This window comes from Sciurus vulgaris (assembly GCF_902686455.1).
Source record: "Sciurus vulgaris genome assembly, chromosome: 13".
Classification (NCBI taxonomy): domain Eukaryota; kingdom Metazoa; phylum Chordata; class Mammalia; order Rodentia; family Sciuridae; genus Sciurus; species Sciurus vulgaris.
This window is the reverse complement of record NC_136474.1, coordinates 52,068,194-52,078,487: the sequence shown is the minus strand read 5'-3', so window position 1 is coordinate 52,078,487 and position 10,294 is coordinate 52,068,194.

The following is a 10,294-nucleotide window of genomic DNA, read 5'->3' as shown; positions in this document are numbered from 1 at the left end:
CTAAAACTAATAAGTAGATTAAGTGTGGTTACAGAATGCATGGTTAATATATAACTAGCAAAAAAAGTAAAATAAAATAAAAACATTTATAACAGCAAAAAATCTAATACAGGGAATCTGGGAACAAATCTAACAAGATAGCAAGTGTCAGAGACAGTACAAAACCTTTGCACTGAAAACAAGAACATAGTGCTAAGAAAAATAAAGAAGTACCTGGTGGTTGGATTGAAAAACTCAATATTATCAAGATGTCTGTTCTCTCCATGTTGACCTTGAGATTCAACACAATCCCAATCAAAATCCCAAGAGGTTGATTTACAATTTTTGTGAAAGTGCAAAGACTCTTGATAGCTTTAATGAGTTTGAAAAAGAAGAACAAATTTGGAAATTTATAATACCTGTTTTAGACTTAAACTAAAGCCACTATAATCAAGATAGTGTAGTGCTGGCATAAGGATAGACAAATAGATCAATGGAGCAGAATACAGAGTCTAGAAATAGACCACAAAATATGGTTGATTGATTTTTCCAAGGCCTGAAGTCAATTCAATAAGGAAAGGAAAGACTTTACAAATATTACTGGAACAATTTGATATCCATATAAAGAAAAAAGAAAAAACTAACCTCTACACACACATAAAATTTATGTTTTCGTATGTACAGGAATATGTAATTTAAAAAGTTAAAGCTGGAAAAATAATGAAAACATGGAAGAGTGCTCTGTAATGCAGTACAGGGAATCTGGGAAAACATATTTGTAAAATATTTATCTGATAAAGTTTTCACTTCCATACATGTAAACAACTCTAATATTCATCAACCTAATACAAACATTAGCAAAATACTTAGAAAGAAAAGGATATAGCAATGTCCAAAATGCACAGGAAAAGAAGTTCAGCATCATTGGTCATAATAAAAATTAAATTGGATTCCAACATGGTTGCCCTTCAACAGATGAATGGATAAAGAAAATGTGGTATATACACACAATGGAATATTACTCAGCCATAAAGAAGAAAGACTATATGACTTTTGCCAGTAAATGGATGCATCTGGAGACTATTATGCTAAGCGAAACAAACCAATTACCCCCAAAACCAAAGGTTAAATGTTCTCTCTGATATGTGGCTGCTTACACACAACAATGCAGGGAGAGGAAAATAGAAGTTTAGTAGATTAGACAAAAGGGAACAAAGGAAAGAGGAACAGGAACAGGAAAGACAATGAAATGAATCTGACAAACTTTCCTATACACATATATGAATACACCACAGTGAATTTCCACATATCATGTACAACCACAAGACTGGGATCCTAATTAAAATAAGATGTACTTCATGTTTGTATAAATATGTTAAAACATACCTTTCTGTCATGTATAACCGAAAAGAACAAATTAAAAATCTATTGTCAAATTAAAAATAGATGAGAACAAATAAAAAAATTAAAAATGCTAGAAATTTTTTTAAAAAATGCAAAGTAGAGGCACGAGATACTATTTCCCTTTCACTAGAACGGCTAAAATGTAAAGACTGACCTTGCTAAAGAAGATGTGTAGCTAAGAAAGACTTTCATACTTGGTTTGTAGGAATGTAAAATATTAAAACTATTTGGGGGGGAACTAGAAGTTCCTCATAAAGTCACATATATGCTTTTCCTGTGGCCCAACGTGTCTACTTTATGGTTACCCAAGAGAAGAGAAGGCAAAGGCCAAACACGTGCATGAGAATGTTGCCAGCAACTTTATTTATAGCAGACAGACTGGAAGCAATACCAATGCCCATCGATAGTTGAATGGATTGTCCTGTTGGGACAGATGCATGCAACAGAATCTTCCTCCGCACTAACAAGGACTGGCCTATGGACACGTACAACGACATGGGTGGGTCCCCGAAATGCTGTGCGGATTAAAAGAAGCCAGACTGAAGAAGTACACAGTGCATGGTTCTATTTATGTAAGTCCAGGAATAGCCATGATGATAGAACTGGGATCAATGTGAGGCGAGATGAAAGGGGCCGGTGTTGGCTATGGGGGGCAGGGAGCCTGCGGCGGAAGGGGAAGGTCCTACTGGTTTTAGGGGTAGTTGTTACATGGTTATACAAACCTGCATCGGATCACTTTACTCTCTTTGATGGCTTTAATTGGCTTTGGTCCTAATCTAAATGCCTTGTTGGTGCCTTCCATTTGCTCTTATGGCAGTCTGAAAGTGTCTCATTTATTTAGGAATGTCCTATGAGAGGTTCTTGTTGCCTTGGTGCGACGCGAGTCTGTCTGGATCGCTCTGTTGCCTGTCTCTGGGTGGAGGAGCCAGGCTGTCCCGTGCGCCACGGCACCTGCTGTGCCAGCCGTTTGTCCAAACATCTCTAGCTGCTCGATGCATCTTAGGTTCCTTTCTTTTTCCTTCTTTTCCATCCATCAAGGAACTGAAATCAATCGCTGAGTCTGAACTAGAAATGCTAAGATATTCCACCTGCATTGCATACATGTATAAAAAGATGGGATATGGAGTCCAGGTGAAGGGACTGGGAGTTCCTGTCAATTTAGTAGCAGGTATTTTACAGCAATTCAAACACGGGTGCTTTGTCCGAATGCAGTGTTCCCATATTCTAGATTAAGACCTGGCTTGAATTCCTTGTGACAAGAAATTTGTACCTTCAGATGAATATAAAAAGAAGGTTTAAAATACGGCATAGTTGACTGGCACGTCCTTTAACCGGAGTGCATTCATATTCATCTGCTTAGTAATGGGCATCCTACAGGATGATACTAGATGCAGCACAAAAAAAGCATCTACCATCTGTTCCGTGTGTAAATTTTAGGACTATTAATGAATTTGACAACAAAGAAAAGCTGTAGTCAAACTTCTAAAATGAAAACCTACATTGTTGCAAAGTCATAAGAAAGCCACTGAGTTGCTCTCTATCTTTTGGCACAAATTAAGCATTTAGTTAATTGTTAATGAGGATAATCCCCAAGTATCTTATGCAATAATTTCCTTGTAGAAATAATGATTCAATTGCAAAGGGAGAGGCAGAGACCAGAATGTGACATTGAAATAAACATTTCCTTCATGTCAAAATCAACATTTCAGAGAAGCAGCACTAACACAAAAACCAGTCACATCAACCAGGATGGGCTAAGTTATGCTATAGGAACAGCAATCCCCAAATCTCACTGGCAAAGGTAACAAAGTTTCATTTTTTCTAATGCCCATCATGGATGAGTTGGGCCACTATCTTTTCTCTGGGATCAATGGAGAAGCAATAGCATAGCTGCTAATGGAAATATCGCCAGTTGCAACAGCAGAGAGAAAAAGAGTGAGAGCAGAATATTCAATGGCTTTTGAAGCTTCCCCCCAAAAAAGGGATGTGGATTTTTTTTTTTTTTGCATTCATATTTCATTGGCCAAAGTGAGTCACAGGGCCAAGTAATAACCTTCATATAATCCAACACTCACCCCACCTGGTTCCTTCACCTCTTGAGTGAGGTAACTGGTTAGTTAATTTGCAGTCAGCTACACCCTTTTACTGGCTCCCTGCCTTTCCTCCTCTCACTTCCTTTCTCCTGGATGTGTCCCTTAGTCTCCCCAACGTACTGCTTGCTCCCTCCTTCTCTGGGGGTCTGCTCTTGGAAGAACCCGAAGACACCAGTCAAACACATGAGCTGACAAGTTGGTACTGGGAAATTCTGTCCAAGATTTGTATTTGAAAGAGTTGGAGTTTCAAGATGGCGGCCTAGAGGGTGGCTGCATTTCATGTTGCTCCAGGACTCAGGATTCAAAAGAGGAGATATTGAGACACTTGGGACCAACTCAAAGCAGCCGGGTGACTCTCACTCGTTGGGAAGGCGTCCCGGATGGGACGGTGGTCCCGGAACGCAGGAAACTTTGTGAAGTAGAGCTGCCAGCGAGACGCCCCTCCCCCCGCTGGAGCAGTGAACTCGGACAACTGGGAGCCCCGTAAAGGAGGCTGCTCAGCACAGCGCTGGGACTCGGAGCAACCACTGGGGCTCCGGCGGCTGCCCAGGGGAGGAGTGGCGAGGAGAGCTGTGTGGACTCAGGACACCGGGGCCTGCCCTGAGGAGGAGGAGGAGGAACGTGGCCACTTGGATTCGGAGTGACTGCACCAGAGCTACAGGCAGTTGCCAGAGGAGAAGCTCCGCGGCGATCTGTTTGGACTCAGGGCGACTGCTTCTGAACACCGGGGCCTGCCCTGAGGACGAGGAGGAGGAAGAGGAGCGCGGCCACTTGGATTCGGAGTGACTACACCAGAGCTACAGGCGGGTGCCAGAGGAGGGGCTGTGTGGCGAGCTGTTTGGACTCAGACCACTTCTGAACCCCGGGGCCTGCCCGGAGGAGTAGAAGGAGGAGGAGGAGGAGCGCGGCGGGTCCTTTGGACTCGCAGTGACTGCATTAGTGCTCCAGGCGGCTGCTCAGAGGAGAAGGCGAGTGGTGAGTTGTTTGGACTTAAAGTGACAGTGCCTGAACACAGGGGGGCTGCCTGGAGGAGAAGCGTGGTGGGTCGCTTGGTCTTGAGTGACCGCACCAGAGCTCCGGGCGGTTGCCCAGAGGACCCGTGCAGCGGGTCACGTGGATTCAGAGCCAGTCAGAGCGACAGCTCCTGAACACACAGGGGGTTATCTGGAGAAGGAGGAGGAATGGGGAGGGTCACTTCGACTCGGAGTGATTGATTGCCCAGGGCTACGGGTGGTTAGTGGGAGGTGGAGGCACGAAGTGAGTTTCTTGGACTCCTAGTGACCGCACCGGAATACTGGGCGGCTGTCTGGAGGAAGAGGCCTGTGGCGGGTCTCTGGGACTCAGAGCGATTGTACAGGGCCCCAGGTGGCTGCTCAGAGGAGGGGCCGCATAGCCAGGCGATTAGGTGCAGAGCAGGGTCCCAGGATCTAGGAGGCTTCTTGGTGGAACAGCCAACAGAGACAGGCTTAGGGTGGAGCGAAGGTTCCAGGCCTGCGGGCAGATTCTCTGAGGAGGGGCAGACTAAGGAGATTCATCTGCGGAGGGTGAGGCTCCCAGGCCCAGGAGGTAGGGCCGGGCCCCTGGGAACTTTGCAGAGGAAGGCGGCCCAGCCCAGGCAGTAGCTTTAAATTGAGGGGAACCTCTAGGAGGGAACTGACCAGCGAGACCTCCCCACCGAGTGAGTCTTCCCTGCTGGGTGAGGTTTCCCCACAAGGACGGTAAAACCAGAGACTCAGGCCCAAACAGGCCTTGCCTCAGCCCGCAGCCTAGGTCCCCTTTGGATGACCATTGGTCAACAAGTGGAGGCACCTCTGCCCACTAGCAGGGATTATACCCCACCTGAAGGCCACCACTCCTAGAGAGGCAGCTTCCTTGTGCAGCACCGCATTAACAACTTCCTCCAAGACTTCAGCCTACTGAAGGCTAAGGGGGGATATATATAGAAATCTTCAGGGACATTGTAAGTCAATAGAGGAAATCTGCAATATCTCAGCGGTCCTCTGATACCTGAACAATATGAGAAAGCAAGGAAAGAAAATGCTGCAAACAAATCTAGATGTTACATCAATAAAACCCAATGACAGCATGGCAGAAGAAATGACAGAAAAGGAGTTCAGAATGTACATAATTAAAATGATCAGAGAAGCAAATGATGAGATGAAAGAGCAAATGCAAGCATTGAATGATCGCACCAATCGACAGTTAAAAGAGCAAATACAGGAAGCAAAAGATCATTTCAATAAAGAGTTAGAGATATTGAAAAAAAACCAAACAGAAATCCTTGACATGAAGGAAACAATAAACCAAATTAAGAACTCCATAGAAAGCATATCCAATAGGATAGAACACCTGGAAGACAGAACCTCAGACACTGAAGACAAAATATTTAACCTTGAAAACAAAGTTGAACAAACAGAGAAGATGGTAAGAAATCATGAACAGAATCTCCAAGAACTATGGGATATCATGAAAAGGCCAAATTTAAGAATTATTGGGATTGAGGAAGGACTAGAGAAACAAGCCAAAGGAATGAACAATTTATTCAATGAAATAATATCAGAAAATTTCCGAAATCTGAAGAATGAAATGGAAAATCAAGTTCAAGAGGCTTATAGGACTCCAAATACACAAAATTACAACAGACCCACACCAAGGCACATTATAATGAAAATACCTAACATACAAAATAAAGACAGAATTTTAAAGGCTGTGAGAGAAAAGAACCAAATTACATTCAGGGGGAAACCAATACGGATATCAGCAGATTTTTCAATCCAGACCCTAAAAGCTAGAAGGGCCTGGAACAACATTTTTCAAGCCCTGAAAGAAAATGGATGCCAACCAAGAATCTTATACCCAGCAAAACTTACCTTCAAATTTGACGATGAAATAACATCCTTCCATGATAAACAAAAGCTAAAAGAATTTACAAAAAGAAAGCCAGCATTAGAGAACATTCTCAGCAAAATATTCCACGAGGAAGAGATGAAAAACAAAGAAACAAATCAGCAAAGGGAGGAATTATCCTAAAGGAATTGTCAAATAAAGGAGGAAACAAGTTGTGTCAAACAAATAAATAAATAAAATTTAAAAAATGAATCAAATGACCGGGAAACCAAATCATTTCTCTATAATAACCCTGAACGTTAATGGCCTGAATTCATCAATCAAAAGACATAGACTGGCAGACTGGATTAAAAAGAAAGATCCAACAATATGTTGCCTGCAAGAGACTCACCTCATAGAAAAAGATACCCATAGACTAAAGGTGAAAGAATGGGGAAAAACATACCATGCACATGGACTCAGCAAAAAAGCTGGAGTATCCATCCTCATTTCCGATAATGTGGACTTCAAGCCAAAGTTAGTCAGAAGGGATAAAGAAGGTCATTTCATACTGCTTAAGGGAAGCATAAATCAGCAAGATATAACAATCATAAACATCTATGCCCCAAACAGTGGCTCATCCATGTTTGTCAAACAAATTCTTCTCAATTTCAGAAACCAAATAGACCATAACACAATAATACTAGGTGATTTTAACACGCCTCTCTCACCACTGGACAGATCTTCCAGACAAAAATTGAACAAAGAAACCATAGATCTCAATAACACAATCAATAATTTAGACTTAACGGACATTTATAGAATATACCATCCAATCAAGAGCGAATATACTTTCTTCTCAGCAGCACATGGATCCTTCTCTAAAATAGACCATATATTATGCCACAAAGCTAATGTTAGCAAATACAAGAAGATAGAGACACTAGCATGTATTCTATCAGATCATAATGGATTGAAGTTAGAAATAAATGAAAGAGTAAAACACAGAAACTATTCCAACATCTGGAGATTAAACAATATGCTATTATATGATGAATGGATAACAGAAGATATTAGGAAGGAAATTAAAAAATTCTTAGAGGTAAATGAGAACAAAGAAACATCATATCAAAATCTCTGGGACACTATGAAAGCAGTACTTAGAGGGAAATTTATTTCATGGAGCGCATTTAATAAAAGAAGTAAAACTCAACAAATAAACGACCTAACACTACAGCTCAAAGCCATAGAAAAAGAAGAACGGAACAGCACCAAAAGTAGTAGAAGACAGGAAATAGTTAAACTCAGAGCTGAAATCAATGAAATTGAAACAAAAAAAACAATACAAAAAATTGACAAAATAAATAGTTGGTTCTTCGAAAAAATAAACAAAATTGATAAACCTTTAGCCACACTAACAAAGAGAAGATGAGAGAAAACCCAAATCACTAAAATTCAGAATGAACAAGGAAATATCACAACAGACACGATTGAAATACAAAACATAATTAGAAGCTATATTGAAAATCTATACTCCAACAAAATAGAAAATTTCGAAGACATCAACAGGTTTCTAGAGACATATGAATTGCCTAAACTGAACGAGGAGGACATAAACAATTTAAATAGACCAATTTCAAGTACTGAAATAGAAGAAGTCATCAAAAGCCTATCAACAAAGAAAAGTCCGGGACCAGATGGGTTCTCAGCCGAGTTCTACAAAACCTTTAAAGAAGAGCTCATTCCAATACTTCTCAAAGTATTCCATAAAATAGAAGAGGCGGGAACCCTCCCAAACTCATTCTATGAAGCCAATATCACACTGATACCTAAACCAGACAGAGACTCATCAAGGAAAGAAAATTTCAGACCAATATCCTTAATGAACATCGACGCCAAAATTCTCAACAAAATTTTAGCAAATCGCATACAAAAACATATTAAAAAGATAGTGCACCATGATCAAGTGGGTTTCATCCCAGGGATGCAAGGTTGGTTCAACATCAGGAAATCAATAAACGTAATTCACCATATTAATAGACTTAAAGTCAAGAATCACATGATTATTTCAATAGATGCAGAAAAAGCATTTGATAAAATACAGCACCCCTTCATGCTCAAAACACTAGAAAAAATAGGGATAGTGGGAACATTCCTTAACATTGTAAAGGCCATTTATGCTAAGCCCATGGCTAATATCATTCTAAATGGTGAAAAACTGAAAGCATTCCCCCTAAAAACTGGAACAAGGCAGGGATGCCCTCTTTCACCACTTCTATTCAACATCGTTCTTGAGACTCTGGCCAGAGCAATTAGACAAACCAAAGAAATTAAAGGGATACAAATTGGAAAAGAAGAACTCAAACTATCCCTGTTCGCAGATGACATGATTATATATTTAGAGGAACCTGGAAATTCCACCAGAAAACTCTTACAACTCATAAGTGAATTCAGTAAAGTAGCAGTTTACAAGGTCAATGCCCATAAATCCAACTCATTTTTATACATAAGTGATGAATCTTCAGAAAGAGAAATTAGGAAAACTACCCCATTCACAATAGCCTCGAAAAAAATAAAATACTTGGGAATCAATCTCACAAAAGAGGTGAAAGACCTCTACAATGAGAAGTATACAACACTAAAGAAAGAAATTAAAGAACACCTTAGAAGATGGAAAGATCTTCCATGTTCTTGGATAGGAAGAATTAATATTGTCAAAATGGCCATACTACCTAAAGTGCTATACAAATTCAATGCAATTCCAATTAAAATCCCAATGATGTACCTTACAGAAATAGAGCAAGCAATTATGAAATTCATCTGGAAGAATAAGAAACCCAGAATAGCTAAAGCAATCCTTAGCAGGAAGAGTGAAACAGGGGGTATTGCAATACCAGATCTTCAACTCTACTACAAAGCAATAGTAACAAAAACGGCATGGTATTGGTACCAAAATAGAAAGGTAGATCAATGGTACAGAATAGAGGACACAGACACAAACCCAAATAAATACAATTTTCTCATACTAGACAAAGGTGCCAAAAATATGCAATGGAGAAAAGATAGCCTCTTCAACAAATGGTGCTGGGAGAATTGGAAATCCATATGCAACAGAATGAAACTAAACCCATATCTCTCACCATGCATGAAACTAAACTCAAAATGGATTAAGGACCTTGGAATCAGACCAGAGACCCTGCAGATTATAGAAGAAAAAGTAGGTCTAGATCTTCAACATGTCGGCTTAGGACCAGACTTCCTTAACAGGACTCCCATAGCACAAGAAATAAAAGCAAGAATCAATAAGTGGGATAGATTCAAACTAAAAAGCTTTCTCTCAGCAAAGGAAACTATCATCAATGCGAAGAAAGAGCCTACAGAGTGGGAGAAAATCTTTGCCAATCATACTTCAGATAGAGCATTAATCTCAGAATCTATAAAGAACTCAAAAAACTCTACACCACGAATGCAAATAATCCAATCGACAAATGGGTTAAGGAAATGAATAGACAGTTCACAGAAGAAGATCTACAAGCAATCAACAAACATATGGAAAAATGTTCAACATCTCTAGTAATAAGAGAAATGCAAATCAAAACCACCCTAAGATTCCATCTCACCCCAATTAGAATGGCGATTATCAAGAATACATTTTATCAAGAATACAAGCAACAACAGGTGTTGGCGAGGATGTGGGGAGAAAGGTACACTCATACATTGCTGGTGGGGCTGCAAATTAGTGCAGCCACTCTGGAAAGCAGTGTGGAGATTCCTTAGAAAACTTGGAATGGACCCTCCATTTGACCCAGCTATCCCACTCCTTGGCCTATACCCAAAGGACTTAAAATCAGCATACTACAGAGATACAGCCACATCAATGTTCATAGCTGCTCAATTCACAATAGCCAGACTGTGGAACCAACCTAGATGCCCTTCAATTGATGAGTGGATAAAGAAACTGTGGTATATATATACAATGGAATATTACTCAG